This window comes from Canis aureus, chromosome 20, assembly GCF_053574225.1.
Source record: "Canis aureus isolate CA01 chromosome 20, VMU_Caureus_v.1.0, whole genome shotgun sequence".
In the NCBI taxonomy this organism is placed as follows: Eukaryota; Metazoa; Chordata; class Mammalia; order Carnivora; family Canidae; genus Canis; species Canis aureus.
Window position 1 is genome coordinate 55,535,037 of NC_135630.1, and position 19,742 is coordinate 55,554,778.

Below are 19,742 nucleotides of genomic sequence, written 5' to 3' on the forward strand. Positions count from 1 at the left end.
CCTAGGTAACAGCCAAGAGATTTACAAGTAAATGTATACCCCTGATAGGACTTGCCTTGTGATAAACCTCCTCCTCTACCCCCCAGGATCTTCCCCTTGTGTACCCCTTAGATAAGACCCCTGTGGAACTTATGAGAACCTCACTTGTTTTGGTTTAAATTGACCAATCTGGCCTTAGCATTGAAACACCAACGCACTCCTTCTATGGACCCTAATAAAAGCATGTGCCCCAAGGCTTGCTGGTTTCTCCACCTGCACCCTGCCTTGACCTCCCTGTGGTGGCTGTGTACGTCCCCCTGCACCTATGAGTAATAATCTTTTCTATTTCAATTCCCTTGTGGTCTCTTTTTGAATGGTGGCTCACCATCTGACACCAGTCTCTACTTAACAAATGTTACTTTAACGAAATTATTCTTGTCTTAGCTAATCTGTTCTTTTTGCCAGAAAGGTCTTTTATCTGTTTTCTCCTGCATTCTTTATCTTCAGTAATAATGTTGCCTGAGAACAGTCTGAGATGGAGAGTTGTGAGAAAAGACATGTACTGGGAAGTATCCCTGCAGGGAAGTTGAGACAGTGGGGTTGGGCAGGGAGGGATAGAAATGCATAACAAAAGGCTCAGATGATCCCAAGGGGAGCTCAGCAGCTATGATGGACCCTCAATACTTTCCTGCCTTGAGGCTAGACAGCTGGGCTTTTAATTATCCTCCTTCCCCAATAACAAGTCACTGGATACCAATGTCTCCCTGAAGGGGCATGACCTTGACCAAGGCAGTTTTCTGCTGATGAAGACGATTCCTTCTAAGGCTCCTTGCATCTAAGGGCAAGAGTGTCTAAATCCTAAAGGCAAATCTACATGATTCACTATACCTGACAACTTATTACTTATCCTTTAAGGCTGTCAGCCATTGTCTCCTTCAAAAAATCAAGAAGGTTTTGCAGATATTCCCCAGGCCCTTGATAAGGCAAGTATCCCTGAGCAATCCTATAAACCTTCTTCCTATTTCCACCACTGATACTCTGCAGATTTCTCTGTCTCCCTTGCTAGAATGTGAGCTTTGAGATCCAGGACCTTTGCTTATTCATCTCAGTATCTCAGAGTCCCCAGCACAGAGCTTAACACAAAGCAAGAGCTCCAAACATGGTTGAATAAATGAACAAATATATGCTTGACCCCACTCTATAAATTCTTTGATTGTCTAATGAAATTGTAGTTTTGAGACACAAGTTGGTTATCCAGTGGGTTGTGAGATGCATTAAAATAGAATGCTAAGAAAAGTACTAAAATATGCCGATATTTACTCTTTTAAAAAACAAATCGAAACACATTCAAGGTGATCCCTATACTAACATGACTGTCAATCATTTGCATTTCAGTATGTTCATTTGAATGGGAGAAAAGGGGTGAGGTTACATCCACCTACAGAAGTGGGGTGCAGATAACACCGAATCTTAGCCCACCTATTATACAGCCATAAGGAACAACTTCTAATAGTTGTTGTGACAGCAATTTATTCGAGAAGCTTTAGTTTTTCATAAAATTCTTGTGACTATGGCAGTGAACTGTGCACATAAACATCAGCTTTCTCTCCTACCACAGTGAAAAATCCAGAAATGTGAAGAATGCTGCAAAAGCACTTTGATTCTAGCCAATAGTTTGAACATTCTGTTGTTTCAAGGCCTTCATGGAAACACAGAAATTTTCATTCATTTTCCTTGCCACCACCTGATAGAAAGGTTATCAAGGAAGAAAACAATGTTAAGATGTGATCATAAGGGGAAGAGGGAGGAGCTATTCCAGGGCTCAATCATCTCATCCTTACCCATTTTCCCAAAGAAACATAGGCATGGCGGGAGGAAGGATAAAACAAAGTTGTACTCTTGAGTCCAAAACAAATACTGAAAGCTATACTTCTTATAGGAAATGTAGCCCGGAGGGAAAATGAACTTTGAGGAAAAGAGTGCTTTTGTTTGAAATGTATTGCAAGCTCTCTCCTTGTCTGAGCCTCCCGCTGCTTCTGGGTCATTTGGCTAATGGCATATACCTCATCTCCCGCTAAGTGGGCAATGACAATCCTAGTTAGTTTTTCTTCAACTGACTAACCATGTTTAGAGCAAAGAAGAAACAGAATGATCTAATTATAAATGTTTAAAGGCATTATTAAGTACTTTGCTTTTCCAAGAAAACAAACGGAGTGGAGGGTTCTTCAGTGGGGCTAATGAAATCAGGGTTTTGTTTCTGCCTTTGTGGCTAACTTACTGTGGTCTACAAGCTCACTTTCATCTCTCTGAGCTTCAGGTAGAGGGCTGGACTGCTCGAAGCTTAACATGCCTTTCAGGTTCTATGACTCAAGAGGGATTTTTATGAAGCGGTGGCACTCTGAAGCCAAACTGCCTGAGCTCAAATCCAAAGGTAACCTTCAAGCTGTGTGAACTTGGGCAAGTCATCCCAACTGTGGGCCTAATCTTTTACATTGCAAAATATGATAATACCTATCTTATTGATGTATTGAATACATTAATATATATAGAAAGAATATTCAATAGTCTTTAGCTTATTATAACTGCTGTGTAGTAGTTTGCCTATTATAATCTATAAAGAACATTGCAATACCTTGGATTTGGTTCCACTGTAGATCAAATCAGGATTTTTTTTTCCCCACTATAATCTAAAAAAGTCAGCAAATGGTATCCTTTTTCCTGTATACACAAATTGTGAAAGAGAAGTCACCAAATGCGGATTTTACCTATATTCTCTAATGAGTCTGCTTGGAATCTCCAAAATTATGTTAACTTATGGATTCCACAAACTTCCTCTTCTGACACATTCTAGGTTCTCCTTTCAGGTTGATAACTTAAGAAATTGCCTTCTCTGCTTGCCTTTTCTAAAAAATGGCACATTTCCACTCGAAACATTCCAAATCTGTTAATCAATTTTTATAGGTTGCTTGATTACTTGTAAAATATCAAACTATATATTTTTAACTCTTTTTTTTAATCTAGTTCCCCCCCAAAAAAAGATGGAGAATAGTCAAAAATTGCCAGAAGATGTCTCACATTCCTGGATTATATCCTTTAACTATAATAGACCCAGCATATAGAAAAATCTTATTACTGGAAGAATTGCACAATCTACAGTAGCCAATTGTTAGCAGGGCTGCCAGAAAGCAATGTGTTCCCTTCTGAAATTACATACTTATTGCTCATGTTGTTTTATTTGTTCTAAAGGTTAAACTTTTTGCTGCCCTTAAAATGTTATATGTCATTCTTTGAAAATCATATATGAAAAATGCTGAATTCAGGGTTTTATTTCCATATAACTTACTAGTGGAAAAAGAGTCATTCTTTACATTCTGTTCTCTCTGTGAAAAGAGATCATTTAGAAACAATAGCATCTACTTTTCTAAACAAGGGAATTTTTTCCCAACCTGAGGCTTATATGTTTGAGAATAAGCCAGAAATTTCTTTTCTTTTCTTTTTATTGAGCCAAGAACCATTTAAAGTGTAGTCTAAAACCAAAGGACAGGAGAAAGGAGTAAAAGAGTTTCTGCAATTGACTTTAACCAGAAATAAAAAAATAAAAATGCTCACACTGTGGTCTTTTGAAAGTTATTTCAAATCTACCCAAACAACAAATGTTTTCCAGGTGACATGTAAGAACCTGTTGAATTCAGAATTTATCCAAATAGCCTTCTGGGCTGAAACAAACAGGTAGACTCGTTTCAACTCGTTCTTCTGGTGAGCATTTCTGAAAACATACCTTCAGAAATAATGACATATTTTAGCAAGCACCATCCTTTCCTTTTCTGAAACTATTAAGTTATTATAAGCTAAGTACATATTCTCTGAATTAATAATATGCTATTTTCAAAGTCAACAGTCTTGTTAATTTGCATGAGTTTCTGTTTCCCTTTGGAATAAACATATCCTGGATGTTTCCCAGCACTCTCTTGCAAACATATCTCCTTCTAATTACCCTTCCCATAGAACTGGTGGTTCAGCAGACTCAATGCAAGGAAAAGAAAGCTGCTATTATTCCAGAGGTGGGATGGTAGGGAACTATTGCAGTTGGCCTCAGGATATTTCTGTTTTGTGAATACTAATTTTCAGCTGGGGCACAGTTCTTTTATCTCCCTATCTCCTCTCCAGAAAACTAGGAATGACAATATTTTATATCAAGATTATGTAAGCCTCACCATTATAATATTGAATCATAGAATATTAATACTTGAAGGAATCTCTAATGGTCTAGTCAGTTTGTCTAATTTGACAAAAAAAAAAGAAAGCTGATTTATAAATAGATTAAATATTTTATGGCTTACTAAAGAATAAGTATAGAACTTAGGTCTCCTGACTTTCTCTCCTATGTTCTCTTCATTGTGACATCTTGCCGCTCTTCTCATGGTATTTGATACACAGTTTAATTAGGTGTCATATCTAATTTTGGCTCCATTTTTCCAGGGACAACCAACTTTATATGCCTAATATCATTAATCCCTTAGTTACGGTTATCCTGTTTCCCTAATGGACAGAATGAGAGAAGAGAGAGTTGTACGATATATTTCAATTATTTAATTTAAATGTGACTCTACCAGTCGGTATCATGATCTGGCAATTCAGAATGTCAATAGAGGATTAACATCATTTTGGACAACTTTTAGCTTCAGGATTTGGTCAAGTGGACACAGGAACTATTTGGGGAGAGGGAGGGGTAAAACAGAACCTCCAGTAACCACAGGTTTATCAAAATGGAACAACCACATGAATCAGAAAATAGAGGTCCAGATGTGTATCAGAAACTGGCAACAGGCATCAAAACAATAAAGCAGATAAAAATGAAAGTACTGTTTTTCTCATTTCTTTTCTCCTTAGGAGGAAGATGCGGGCCAGTCCCTAGCTCCATGCAAGTCCCTGCTCTTATTCAGCTTTTCTCTCTTTTTTTTCTTAAGATTTTATTTATTTATTCATAAGAGACACAGAGAGAGGTGAGACACAGGCAGAGAGATAAGCAAGCTCCCTGAGGGGGGAGCCTGGTGTGAGACTTGATCCAGGACCATGGGATCAAGACCTGAGCCAAAGGCAGATGCTCAACCACTAACCCAGGTGCCCCCAGCTTTTCTTAATATAACATCCTCTGGTCATATATAGCACCCCCACCCCAAATTCAGAAATATTGGTCCAAGAAGGGTGTAAAGAGCTGTCAGGAGCTTCATAGATCAACTTGCTGGAGGTGAAAATAGCAATTGCATCTTAATAAAACACTCAGGTGATGAAATGGGAGCAGCAGGACTTAGATAGAGGAATCCAGCAGTCTGTCTCTCTCTTATGGCCAGGGCTACTGGGAACTTGGAAAATCTTGTTGCCGCTTAGGTGCCTGATACTTTAGTACCTGAAATTAAGAGGAGCCTTGTTTTCCTCTGTAAATGTGAATCTGAGACTTACTTTCTGCCATAAGTCTATCTCACCATCTTCCTTATATACCCATCCTCCCTGCTCTTATCATCTTGGAGACTGACATTTATGATGGACTTGACTTCGTGAACTCCTGTTATCCAGCTTCTACTTGTGCTTCAGTTGAACTAGAATGCCATTCTCTGTTTGAAATTGAGTTCCATGGGATCCCTGGGTGGCGCAGCGGTTTGGCGCCTGCCTTTGGCCCAGGGCGCGATCCTGGAGACCTGGGATCGAATCCCACATTGGGCTCCCGGTGCATGGAGCCTGCTTCTCCCTCTGCCTATGTCTCTGCCTCTCTCTCTCTCTCTGTGACTATCATAAATAAATAAATAAAAAATAATAATAATAAAAATATATAAAAAAAAGAAAGAAATTGAGTTCTAATAATCAAATTCCCCTTAAAACTGCTGTTCCCATGTCCACATTTACCCCAAACTCCTTCTCTCTCCATTATCTTTCACACTCAGCATGCTGTGGAGACAGTTAACACCTGGTGAGCGTCCAAGAACGGAAAACTGGCTTAACTTCAGCTTGTCCAGATGTGGTTTATACTCTTCAGAAATGATGATCATTAAAAAAGAAAGAAGAAAGAAAGAAAAGAAGAAAGAAAGAAAGAAAGAAAGAAAGAAAGAAAGAAAGAAAGAAAGAAAAAGAAAGAAAGAATCATAGCTTCCTTTGAAAAAGCTGGCCATCGTTTATAACTCTACCTTTTTCAACCTGTTGAGAGCCATCCAATACCTTTAGAACAACGGTCTTCAAAATGAAGTGCAAAACCATAGCAGATGTGAAAGCTGATCCATTGGACCAGATGTGGAAGGAAATATCAAGACTGACATTTGTGTATCATTTTTATGTCTTCTTTTCTATTTTATACTCTTACAAACACAGAGAAATGTACATAAGATATTAGTATAATAGTTTTGATTTACTATGTATAAATAGATAGCATATATTAGAGGGAAAGGCAAAAAAATATTTTTATTGAAAGAAGTACATGACCAAAGCCTTGGCAGACTATTGCCTTACTATAAAAAGCCCTAGGAACCCAGAGTAAGTAGTCAATAAATCCTATTTGAGTAATTGGCTAATTTATTGATAAACAAAGCAAGTGAAACTATTACTGCATGCTATGGTGCACTCTTAGAGTCTTTCTTCATCATTGTGCCACTTGTCTCCAATTCAATTTTTAGTATCATTCATTCCTAAAAGTGTTCAGGAAAGAGGAATTTTCAAGAACAAGTTGTGTCAGTAGGTTGGCAACTCACAGGATTACAAAGTAACGTAGATGAAACTAACGAAAAAGTCAAGATTGGAAAAAAGTCTCAACCAAGGTCTGAGGTGAGCCTCAGAATGTATTTTCCTTGATTCCCCAGATTTTCTCATCAAAGAATTATCGAGAGAGCCAATATCTTAACACTCAGTCACCTCGTTGGTAAAGAAGAAAGCTCATCAGAATAGCTTATTCCCTGCCATGATATTTTGAAATATTCAGCTTGATTTAGAACTATCCATATGTATTCAGGGGTAAACAATGAAATTCTGAATCCAGAATTTAAATGAAGCCTAAAATGACAGATTGGTGTAGTTACAGGTTAGAATGTTTGAAGTTGTCATATGTGTGTTCTATACTCAGTGCAGATTATCATGAAACTCAAAAATGTAAATGACGATTTTGACAATTTATTATAAACCAAGGATAATGCAAAATAATTAATGTCATGTAAAATACCTTGTAAAATATAAATAATATAATATAAATGTAAAATAATTTGGAATTTGGCTGAGGACTATATTTGAAACACAAAGGCTATGGGACTGAGTGAAAAAACCCTAGATGATCAGCCAAGTCTCCTTACAACCATGTGAAATTGTTGCTTTCTTTTCACCATTTTAATAAGAAAAACTCTAATTTTGTTTTGAGAAACAATCATCTAGTTAGAAATAAAACTTATTAAATTTTATCCACAGATACCTATAGAAAACTCATGCATTTTCATAGAAATCAGATTATGGAGAAACACAGGTTTCTGTGGCAATATACTGAACATGAGGATTTGGGAACCCATATAGGTCTCCGGAAATACCTCACTTTCAGAGCTAATAGCAATAATCTTAGTATGGAGTGCCTACTATGTGTTAGGCTTTGTACTAGGTACTTCAATTAATTTTCTCATTAAATCTTCACAATAATCCAATGGGATTGGAAACTTAGATTTTGAGAGAATAAGGGCTTGTTAAAAGTCACAAAACATGGAAATGGTGTTGCTAGGTTTTAAGGGTAGATTTATCTCATTCTAAATCATCTGTTCTTTAAAATTAAATTATGTTTACTGACAATTTTTAAATCATTGAACACCCAAGAACTACTACAGTAATGTATGTACTTTGTCCCATACGTCTGTCATAAATCTAGGCATTTCCAGAGGGGAAAAAGAGGAGGGGAGTGGGTTAAGCGTGAAGAGATGTAACACTGCACTAATATCCTCCTTCCATCTGTAGCATGAAATTGCTTCTTGACATAATAAAATATACAAAGTGAAGCTCTTTCCAAGGTATTTGGTGGTAACAGGACATTTAGAGGTAATGCCAAGAATTGAATGATAGATATGAAAACATCTAGGGAAATGAAAATAATCCTAAATCTCACATGAAGAGTGATCTTTGGGGGTAGGGACAGGAGGGGATTCTATGCCTTTATAATAGCAAGTGAAGGAGCCCAAGCTATCAGTGCCTGAGAAAAGAATCTAAGTAACCAAAGCTGTGGGAGAGAAGCTATTCCATGACTTCAAGTGAAGAGTAAAGGCCCAGAGAGGGTAAAAGGAAAGGAGTCCTTGTTGAGAAGGATGGTGAGGATTTGAGGAGAACAGCAAGCTCTGAGAAGATGGGACAAAAGTCCTCAAAACACAGTCAGTCTTCTAAAGAGAAGACCACCTGTTACTTGTGATCCTGCTTAGTGAACATACAAAGATCCTTCCTATTTGAGGGAAATCTCATCCTAGGTGGGAGGTAAGGCTGATATCCTGTCCTCTGCCTGCTAGTCACCTCTGTATGGCTAGTCAGAAGCTCTTGCTGGACTTCAAACCTATAGAGAGTGAAAAAAAAGAGTGGAATCCGTTAGAGATTACTTACAGTAGTTGTGAGGTAATGCATTTTCCAAAGGCAATGGAACCATTGGTGGCTCCTTCAACAGACCGGCTTTGCAGCAGAGATAGATCTATAACTGCCTCCTTTGGCTCCTGCCAATCCTGGATCTATAGCCTTTCTGCTGATACCCTTCCAATAAACCCCTTAATCAGGATTTGTTTCTGTTTTTGTAACATGAACCACGATTATTACACACTGAAATGGTTGTTTATAGTGAAAAAGATGCCTAGGAGATATAAAATTAAAGCTTCTATTATTTCTAGAGAAATATTTGGAATAACTTGGATAAAGAATGAGTCATATCCCAAAGCACTATTTGGACAAAGGCTACCCAGGGTCTACAAAGGGGAAAAGAAATGGACAGGACAGGACCCAATCAAATGTCCCACTGAGGGGCACCTGGGTGGCTCAGTGGGTGAGCATCTGCCTTTGGCTCAGGTTGTGATCCCAGAGTCTTGGGATTGAGCCCCACATCAGGCTCCCCACAGGGACCTTCCTTCTCTCTCTGCCCATGTCTCTGCCTCTCTCTCTGTGTCTCTCCTGAATAAATAAATGAAATCTTTTAAATAAAAAAAATGTCCCACTGAAACTAAAAAAATATGGAGTAATTATTGTGTGTGCACAAGAGGTCTATACTGATGATATATATGGAAATCATAGGAGCCCCTTCTCTCTGTGGCTCCAAGTGAGCCTTTGGGGTCATCACTGGTGGCTCATTCAATACGTCATTGTACTCTTCTATTCTTTGGTATGTGGACAGTCTCAAGCTCCTTAGAGTGACTGACGTCTACACAGATCTAGAGAGATGGAGACTGAAACAGACCCAAAGTCAATCCTGCTACTACTTTCTAAGCATCATTCACAACACGATCCAGCGAACACTGTCTTGGGAAATTACCATAGTCATATTGACTCTGTAGAAATCCATAACTCAGCTCCCCAAAATAAGAACACACAACTGAATTCTATAATTAATCCACGTTGTGGCAGTTTGTGAATTATAAGTTATAAACTCAATATTGAGTACAGTAGTCCTGCTGTTCTCAGAATGTTAATTTTCATGGCTCAATCCCTATAGCAACCTTTCCATTGCTAAATGCCCGTATTCCTCACAACCAAGCCTTGTTTGGCAGTGTAAAACTTTGCAAACCAGTATGTCATTTGATCCTCAGAATAACTCTGTGGGGTTAAAATGATTCTCGTTTGAAGATCAGGAAACTGGAGTTCAGGGTGACTAAGTGCTTTATTCAACCACGGAACTTATACATGGCAATTCCAGGAGAGAAATTCACCATGTTTTTAAACAGAATGTAATGATATTGTTAGATGATGTTTGCTTTTCTATGGATCCCTGTGTTAAGACTATTATCTTTTTAAGGCAAGTACGGGGCATTGTTTTGGTAGGTGGATTGTTAGAAAGTCGTGCTGTCTAAAAATACCTCTCTTACAGAGGACTACAAGACCACACTTAGAAATGCATTGCTTTGTGTTAAGCCTCCTTCTCTCTCTCTCTCTCTCTCTCTCTGCCTATCTTCTTTTAAAATGCAAAGGCCCCAGGAGGGTAGGGGCAGCTTTCAATGCTCTTTATCAGAATGTTCCTTCCAATGCCTTGTTAGTCAATAATAGCAAAAACAAAAGAACAAACAAACAACAACCAAAAACAACAACAATGTCTAAGGCTGTAAGAGGATGCTTAAAAGATGGAAAAAGATCAGAAGACAAGCATCTGCTCTTCACAACTCCCAGGACCCTGAGGGGCTCTATACTCTCCGCTTCCTGACCGAAGTGCCTAGTCTCACGCCCAGAAATAGCAATGGAGATGCTAGGAACCTCCAGGTTCCAGAAGTCATCTTCACCCATAAAGCTACATCTTTTAAGTTCTGGGACAGATAAAAATAAAGGCAGATGATCAGGCCTATAAATGTTTGCCCCACACTGTTTTCCTTATATTGTTTACATAAAGGTATGGGGTGGTCCCATCCATCTCAGAATACATGGAAACCCCTAGAACTACCACAGAAGACCAGATGCTACTGACTCAAAGGTATTATTCTCAGAAAATTCTTCATGAATAACCTACCAAGACACAGTTCCCTGTTTTACAAAACAATGAATGCACAGAGCCTACAGGAGTCCTTACTCTCCTGCAAACCTGAAACCTAGAGGTGAAAGTATTTTCAAAGGAACTTTTAAAGATTTCAGCTTCTTAGTGGGATCTCGGAACATTAGTCTTTCTGAGTTCCACAATTGTATATTTCAAACATCCAAATGAATCCCCCTTTAGACAACCCACAACAAGTGCATAAAATGGGTTAAGACTTGTATGCTACTACGATAACTTTTCTGACATAGAGGTCTCAGGTATTAGTTTGTTAAAATATTAGATATTAGGACACTTCGTAAATTTTATAAATTCATCTATTTTTCTCTCTTTGTCTTGTATATTAAAGGGAATAAGGATTTTTGGTTTCAGGTTTTTAGGTAATCCTGAAAAAAAGAATTTTTTTAAAGAGGAAAAAAAAATCTGGACTTTGATTGAAATCATCAGAAAATGTAAATTTTACTTAACAGCATATTTTCAATTAAGTTAGGCAAAAATTATGAGCAAGGTACATTCCCAAATATAATTAATGAAAGTATTGAAAAAAACAGTCAAACAGACTGAGCAGCCAAAAAATAAAACACGTCTAATATTTTTATTAAGGCAAATTAACAAACAATATCTTAGGTGGAAGTGTTTTTGTAAAATTGTTCAATCAAGAATCTGAGACTCTAGTGTTGTTGGCTAGTAGAATTAGACCACCACCTCCCAACATCTGTCTGCATTGTAGCTGGATCCTTGACTTATCCTGCTGAGTATTGATTTTCAACCACTGATTTACACAGAAGACTCAGAGCCCTCCTAAGGAGAAAGGACTCCATGTATGTGCAGAATTACATGTCTGATGAAGATGGCTGTCAACGGAGGTGAGAGTGCAGAAAAAAGTCATGAACTCCTAAAAAGAAGCAAACCTTAAAGGGGAAGGAATGGGAACTAGTGAATTAAAAATAGCCCCCCAGAATGAAGGAGGTGGAAGGGTAAAGGTTTTGAGTGCCGCCATGTGGCTTTAAAGGAACCCACCACAATGAATGAGAGAGAGGAGAGAGAGAGAACTGAAGAGCAGAAAAGCTATATAGCATATGTACTCCAGGCAAGGTTGCTAGGGGATACTCCTTAATAAAAAAAGGTAGAAATAAAAAATAGTCCCTTACTTTGTAAAAACATTAAAAAATCAGCAAGCTTTTGGAATATCTCTCATAAAACCTGTATCACAATGGCAAGAAATAATCCCAAGTGAATTACCGCTCTATCGAGCTGTCAGGAAGAGGCAGTCTTGGTTCCTACTAGGAGCAGAAGACTTTGATGGTTAACAGGTTTTGGCCATTCAAGTTCTGGCAACTCTACGTGGCTATCACAGTTCAGTCTTCAGGACTACAGTTCCACTTCCACTTGCCAGGTTTTTAGGTAAAGTGGAAAAAAGATAAGTGAGACAATAGAGAGCCATTTTGTAGACACAAGTTGAAAGTCCTAGAGTTTTTGAAAAATTTGCAGAGAAAAACTAACAAAATAGAACTGGAGATTTATTAGTAATGCAGGTGAGGGCTGAACCATTATCATTATTTAGAGATAAATATACATGTGGTCTCATTATACATGCACTCTTTTGGACCGACTACATAGTAGCTACTCAATATTACTTTCTACTAGCAAGTAGCCCTAATGCCATACTATAAGGAACGTCAAAGACTGAATGATACAACTGAGTCACACAAATTATCTGTTGTCCAAGACAGCTTGTCTTTTTCAATAACTATTCTCCACAAATGGGTCCTATTTTTTGCATTCTGAAAATGTTCCATTTGCTTTGCCAGTGTTTCTATGGAAAGGCTGTACCTCCTAGAAGTTCTTCGAGATCAGAATGTTTAATGTGACTGAGTATATATTAATAGTTCTTAACACTTTTGGATCATTAGACCCTTTGAAAATGTGATAAAAATATGGATATTCTCCCTAGAAAAAGGCAAATGGATATGCAACCCTAAAATATCCCCATTTGTAATTGCTTCCAACACTTTCTCTCCTCCAACATCTCTCTCACACCTACGGTCTCTCACTTGAACCCTCAAAAGACCTTCTTGGCACTCAGCCTCCCCAGCTCTCTCTGTTTCTCACCAGAGCCCATCCTTCTCACGCTGCTCAGGCTTTCTGTAGCTTTCTACACTCCTCTTGAAGTGACCCTTCACCTGGATTCTCCATAACAATGAAGAGCCCAGCAACTGACTTAGCAAGCAAGAATCCTTCTTTTCCTTCAACCTGTTCAGCCTTGTCTTTCTCATTATATTTGTCTAATTCTGCATCCTAAGATAAAGTACCAGGGCGAAAAAGACCTCTCCTGAAAGAGTAGAAGAGGAAAAGAATCCAAGCAGGCAAATGCTCAATTCCCTTTTGGGAGTGGAGAAACACCTTGCCACTCCCAGATGTCAACACAGTATTCCTTGTTTTATTTCCATGCAAATAAAGCTTTATTTATTTATTTATTTATATATTTATTTATTTAGCAAATAAAGCTTTAAAACAAAATTGAAGATGATGTCCCTTCTGGGAGTATGGTTGGGGGAGAATTCAAGGAATTTGGATTAATGAACCCTCAGGTGAAGATTGAGATTTTGCTTGAGTCTTTAATTTTCTCTGATTGTCTGTCAGGCAAAAGATTGATCTTATTCAAGAAAAAAAATTAGAAAATTGTCCATAGTCAAACATCCCAAGTAATCACATCTGCAGTTTGCTTTGAAACTCTAGAAACACTGCAAAGTTATCTTCTAGACTCCTGGGATACGACCTGTGAATATTAAGAAAATGATCGATAATATAATAATCTGTATCTCAAAGGCCAATATAAAACCAGAAAATGCTCTACAGCCCTAGCAGTCTGGCCTGATGTCACAGAGAGCAAACGTTGAAGAACTAAAAGTGTCTTTCTAACAATGGAGCCAGATATCTTACATCTTCTCTTTGTTCTCTTCTCCCTGGTTGAAATTATTTAGCTGAATTAGGATTCCAGAGGAACATTTTCCCCTTGGAGGTTTAGATTGCCAACTGTTCTATTTGACTTAGAAATACTACATACTATTCATTATATATGTTTTCTTTAGCAGGTACTTATTAATCATCTTTAGGCACCATGGTAGCTATTCTAGCCATAAGTATAAACATGATTTGGTCTCTGTCCTCAAGTGGCATGATACTCTACTCAGAGCTATATCCAGTAAAAAGGCAATCATGTTAAACCTTAAGAGGTGCCCCTAACCCTACATTGAAATAGCAGAAAAGGCTTTCTGGAAGAAGTATATCTATGTTGAGATCTATAGGATGATTGGGAGTTAGTTGGCTGAAGGTTAGGAGAGTGAGGATGACAGACTTATTTTCTAGAAAGGTGAGTTTCAAGTGGAGAATATTGGATAAAAATGTGTAGCCTCAAATCTAGCCTGTGAAGCAAGACTATACAGGATGGCGAAGAGGAAAACAGAGCTGGATCAAATCAAGGTGCCTTAATCAGGGGCTAATATTTTGTATCTTAAATTTAAAGCTTGTTATGGTCATAAAATTGGCTCAGTGTGTGGGACAGATGATAGCATAGACATCTAGAACACCTTTGTTGAACTGATATAAGAAGGGATGCAGAAAGATTTCTCTTGGGATAGTTGGTTTCCAAGCAGTTTTGGGTAGTGTGCCGTAATGGGAAAATTACCAATTCTTATGGATTATCTTCTTTGTAAAGCATTATTATTTTGCTTGGAATATTATAAGTTCCATGATTCAAATTATAAGTATTAATTTAGATTCTGATGCCAAGGATAAGCTATATCTAAATTACATACAGCCTTGGGTTATCCATTCTGTTCTTTCAATCTCCTACCTCCATTAATGAGTATAATTAGAAGATGATAATGAGAGTCATCTGTAGGATTAAAAAGTCTCTTGGAGAAATAGATTCATTCCAAAAAAACCCTCAAAATATTAAACCACAGCATCTTCCAGAAAGATCATCAAGGGCATATTGCCTACTGGAGAACTTAATGTCCAGTATTCAAGACTCGGGTGATCTATGATTGTTTTGCTGCTTAGCCTCAAGAAAATTATCTGTATCTTATGGTTTGGAGAAAACACTTCTCTCTTCTATCAACTTATTTTCTCTTAATACTAAAAGAATTTACAGTCTTTAGAATTACGTAGCTTCCAAAACTGGAGTCTCTCAGCTATTGCCTTCTTTTTTATGCTGAGATCATTACGGGAAAACTAAGAAGACATGTAAGCTTTATTAATTTATTCCAAAGCTGGAATCTTTCTAAGCAGGTAAACACTAATATTGCAGGATTTCTTTTTCCCTATTCTCATAGGGTGGAGAATTATCGGTCTGAAAAAAACTTTGGTAAGTAAAAGGTCCCCATAGTAAGAATGAATGATGTTTCTCTATACTTGAGAAAGATGCTTGAATTATTTCACAACTTGTAATGTGAAGTGTGTCCCGACACAATCCAGACCTTTATTTCTTATATCATCATGCCAGCACAAAGCCTTTTCTCAAAGGCTATGTTCTGTTTTAAGAGCTCATTATGGGGAGTATTTACAGTCAATGTGTTGCCTAAATCAGAGTGGAATATACTGCTAAACCCTTAGATTGGGACCCAGAAGTACATAATTTTCCACTTTTCTTAAACTCGGTGTCCTTATCTAGAAAACATTGTGGAATTTCAGGGGGAAAAAAAAAACCCTTAAATTTAGAAAACTCATTTTGAGCCTTTGTTCTGCCACTTACCAACTGTGTATTCTTAAAAACTCATTTAAAATAAGTCTTATTATCCTGATTTTACTGATGGGGAAGCTAACACCTACCTCAGAGTTGTAGGAATTAATGAGATAAAATAAAACAGTCCTTCACAAAGTAGCCACATATAGTTTCATCAGATAGTTCCCTTTACCAAAGCTGGAACATATAAACACGCTTTCATTATGAGCAATGAGAGGCTTGACATTATTAAATTAGTTCTTTAATTTTCTAACACAGACATATTTTTATTCTTTCATTTAACAAATATGAATTAACTGTGTATTTCTAAACCTTAATCACCAGGGAGAGTTTTAGGTGTTGAGAATAGCGTAGCACTTAAGCCACAGAGACCACACATTACTGGGGATAAGCCGTGGCTCCTCAGATACAGAGTGAACCAATGTTATCAGGACATCGAGGCTCAATTTGTACATATAATGTTCATTAGTTTAAGCCTTTCAAACCACACATTGAGCTCAAATTCTGAATTAACTGAACTGTCAGAACTGTATGCCATCCTAAGAATGCTTTGTAGAGTAGCACTGTTCTGTAAAAATAACTTTGTCTTATATTAAAAAAAAAAAAAACCTGAAAGATTCTGGAATGCCATTTCTTTCCAAAAGAGTAGCCATATTTGAATTTTCTTAGCAGCTTGCTGAGAGAGTGCAAAGCTAACAAGAATCAAAACAGACTCTTTACATAGTTTGTTTGGGTCTAGAGGAAATCTGTCCATGAGCTTTTGTGAAGGGGCCAACATGTCAGCATATGCCTGACTACAGTGAGTTTATCTTTCAATTGATTTAGTCCATTCTGGGGAACCAAGATGATGCAAGAGTGTGGCACATAATCAAGCTCTTTCTCTTTTCATTGACAGAGATGATACAAATGTTCTTATTCTTTTAGATAACTTGATCAGAAATAATAGAGTAAGAGACTATGCTTAAATTCCTACTACAGTTATTTTGTTCATGCTTTAGGATGTTATTAACATGTGGTACAATTTTTGCAAAGTAATGGTGATCTTTAGTCAAGAGATGGGACAGATCCATAATTCTGCTGCCTTGGGGTTTATACACAATTTCCTGGAACCTATGTTCTATTAACAGTCTGAAATAAGGCTTTGGCCTTCTAGAAACGCTTGAAATTGAGCTGCAAACATGGTGGGCATACTTCTATGGCATTCTTACAAACAACTCTTAATCTTGGATATTCCAAGGAAATGTCATCCCCTATTCAACGCTCCCATTTCTTTGAAGTCAACTAGTACACATATATTGCAAGGATATGAACTGAGACTAAGTTGAAATTATGTCGCTGAGTAGAAGACACTTTAGTTTTCTTTTTCTCCAGGTTTTTTGGACATTTTCTCTAGGCAATTTGTACAAGCCACAGCCACAGAACTCTGGAGAATATAAGAGCAGGTGCCAGAGAGGTAGAGCTGACACCTGACAAAAGAGTGGCTGTGGCCAGCAGTGTCCTCATATGGAAACACGTGAAGTGCTGTCAGAACTATGAAAACACAAGGGTTTGGGGGAAAGGTGGAGGCAGCCAAGGTCTCGCAGGAACAGTAGAAACACGTTAAGTACTGAAATGCCAATGCAAGGTGGAATAATTGTCATTTGCAATGTTACTCCTATCCACAGGCTGGTGAAAACTGGTGGCATATAGAAAATCAACTAGTATTATTTGAAAAGCAAATATGCCAAGGTATGTGCACACACGCACACACGCTATAGTGTAGAAAATACTTATATAACAAGGTTTAATGATAGAAAAAGAATTTTAAAATGAGAGGAGCTAAGGGTCTCATAAATTTATGCAGGCTAATCTTGTTTCTGAATGACGTGGGGTCTCGGAATAAAACCCATAAAAAACCCCGGTATTAATTCTGGCTTTTGAAAACTTTTCTTAGATATGATTGTTTTCCTATTCACATCTGATACATTCCTTAGCTATAGACTACAGGAAGGCTGAAAGATGAAGGCTGAAGGAAACCTGTCCAGCCTGACCCTGAATGTCAGGAAACAAAATATATGCCAGGCTCATCACTATCAACATAGTTCCCTTTGTGTCGCTCCTCTGTTCCCCCAGCTGTTTCTCTTTAAACATCATGCCTGGTCTTAAAGACCAAGCAATTCAATGATCAATTGTCAGAATTTCCACTGACTGTTCTCCCTTTAGCTTTTGGAAATTCTGGTCTCTCCCCCATGTCCTTTGCTTACCTGCCCCCACAGGTGTTCCTCCCACATTTCCTTTATTCCTCAGCCACCTTTGCGCTCAGCCAGAGATGCCGCCCTCCCTAACTTCCCTCTGCTTCCTTCACCTTCATATCCCAGTGGTCTTTTCTTTTTCTGATACTCAAATGAGTAGAGTCTTGTGCCAAAGTTATGAGATGGAAAGCAACATTATGCGTTCAAAACCTCTAAGCAGCCAAATGTAGCTGGTGCATGGCCATGCAGAGATTTACACAGGATAAATTAGAGGAATAGGGTTCAGTTAGATAAAATCTTATAGTTCACTGTGAAAAAAAAATGTGAATTTTTATCCAAAGCACAATACCACTTCATTGTAAAATGAGAAGCATAAACAATATATGCTGAACATTTATGAAGGAAAGAGATCATTATGAGTTTTAGGGAAGATTTTGCAGAGAAAAGAGCCTTTAAGTGTGGGTAAAATATGCATTGCCAAAAAGGAGGCAGGAGTGTCATGAATGTAAAAGTCATGTTTGGATGATGCCAAATTAGTATTTCTGGCTGGAAAGATGTGTTTAGGGAGAGTAGTAAAGGATAGGTGTGGAAAACCAGAGTGAAGCCATACTATGAGAGGCTTCAAGCTCAGACTGATAAATTTGTACTTTATCCTTCAGAACCAGCCTTCTCCCATGCCTTTTACTTATTTGTCTCCCAGAATCAGCTTTGGGTTCTATTTGCTCTCTTTATCCATCTGCCTCATGGTGAAGGGGTGCCTGCATCTGTTCTGAGTCTCTTGTCAATTTCTCCATGAGGCAGATGGTCTATTTCTATTTCCAGACTTTGCCAGATCCCCCTGAGTTTTTCATCCTCTATCCCTGAGGATTTATTGCCAGTGCAGCAACAGATACCATGTGGCAGATGAGTTTAGAGGATAAGTTTTAATAGATGTATTCACCAAGGAGCTATTCCAGCACATTATCTAATGTCCTTTTCAATAGGAAGCATCTTCTGATCATAAGAAAAAATGGCAAAGAGGAAAGTCAACACCATTTAGGTTGGGATTAAGTTAAACTATTTTTATTGGTTTTCCTTTGAGTTTGTTTTTCTCCCCAGCAATGATTTTATTGTAACATTTATCCTATTGGATGAACCAAGAGACAAAGAAAGTTATTAGATATGTCCCATCTTTGAAATTGAGTCCTTTTACTTTGTTCCATATTCCCAACAGATCTGTATCAAATATCATTGACATCAGGCCCCAAATGTTCTGGTCTGCCTCAGCAATCCCTACCAAAGCAGTGTGAGAGTTCTTGGTTTTGGTTCAGCTAACCAGAATCTCCTCTTGCGTATCCACATTGTTAACTCTAACTAGATCTCCTCTATGTCTATGTGGCAGATTATGTCTTTTCTAAGAGTATCATATATTCATCATATAAACCAGTCATGGCATTTCCTTGAGTTCCATAGCAACGAACTGCTTCTGGGTCTCTTACCAGCCATCACAAACTGCATGCCAAGAGTCACCAGCCAAGGGGAACCAAACAAAACTGGACTGAATCAGTATAAATTCATTATTCATTTGAAAACCCTGAGTGCTTTCCCTAGAGATGATAAACCCATGAAAGTTCTATGTGCAAATGAGTTGTTGATGCAATTAGGACCCCAAAGTAGATATCTCCAGCTATAGGCAGCCACATGGCTTGACTGCCAAGCACAACATCAACCTCTCACTTTGCATTTCGATGTCTACCATTACCACAAATCACTTAATTACATGCATTCAGACCTGAAAGACTGAGCTCTCGCTGATGTGACATGATAGATTTCTCTGCAGGTGAAATGGGATTTTTACTGGCAACCAGGTACAGGGGGTTTTAAGAGTTGTAGCTGAATCAAGAACAAAAGATGTTCCTACTGTTTTTTTTCCAGGATACCCCAAACTTTGGCCTTTCCTTCACTAATGGGTTCAGTTGGAAAGCAGACCTAAGAAAGGCTAGAGGTAAAGTAGGGAATGGGGAGGAGAGGAGTATTATAGTTAGAAATCAAATCTGTTCTCATTTACAACAGAGAATATAATCTTTGG

General features: G+C 38.0%; 1 long non-coding RNA gene across 1 annotated transcript in view; it reads right to left on the reverse strand.

Moving 5' to 3' along the window:
* Positions 1-1,500: 1,500 nt before the first annotated feature.
* LOC144291990 (uncharacterized) overlaps positions 1,501-19,742 on the reverse strand; it is a 32,395-nt gene continuing 14,153 nt past the window's right edge. The window contains exons 2-3 of the long non-coding RNA XR_013359532.1: positions 2,612-2,697; positions 1,501-1,723 (exon numbers count right to left, since the gene is read on the reverse strand). This is a non-coding gene — a long non-coding RNA (uncharacterized LOC144291990). The remainder of the gene's footprint in view (positions 1,724-2,611; positions 2,698-19,742) is intronic.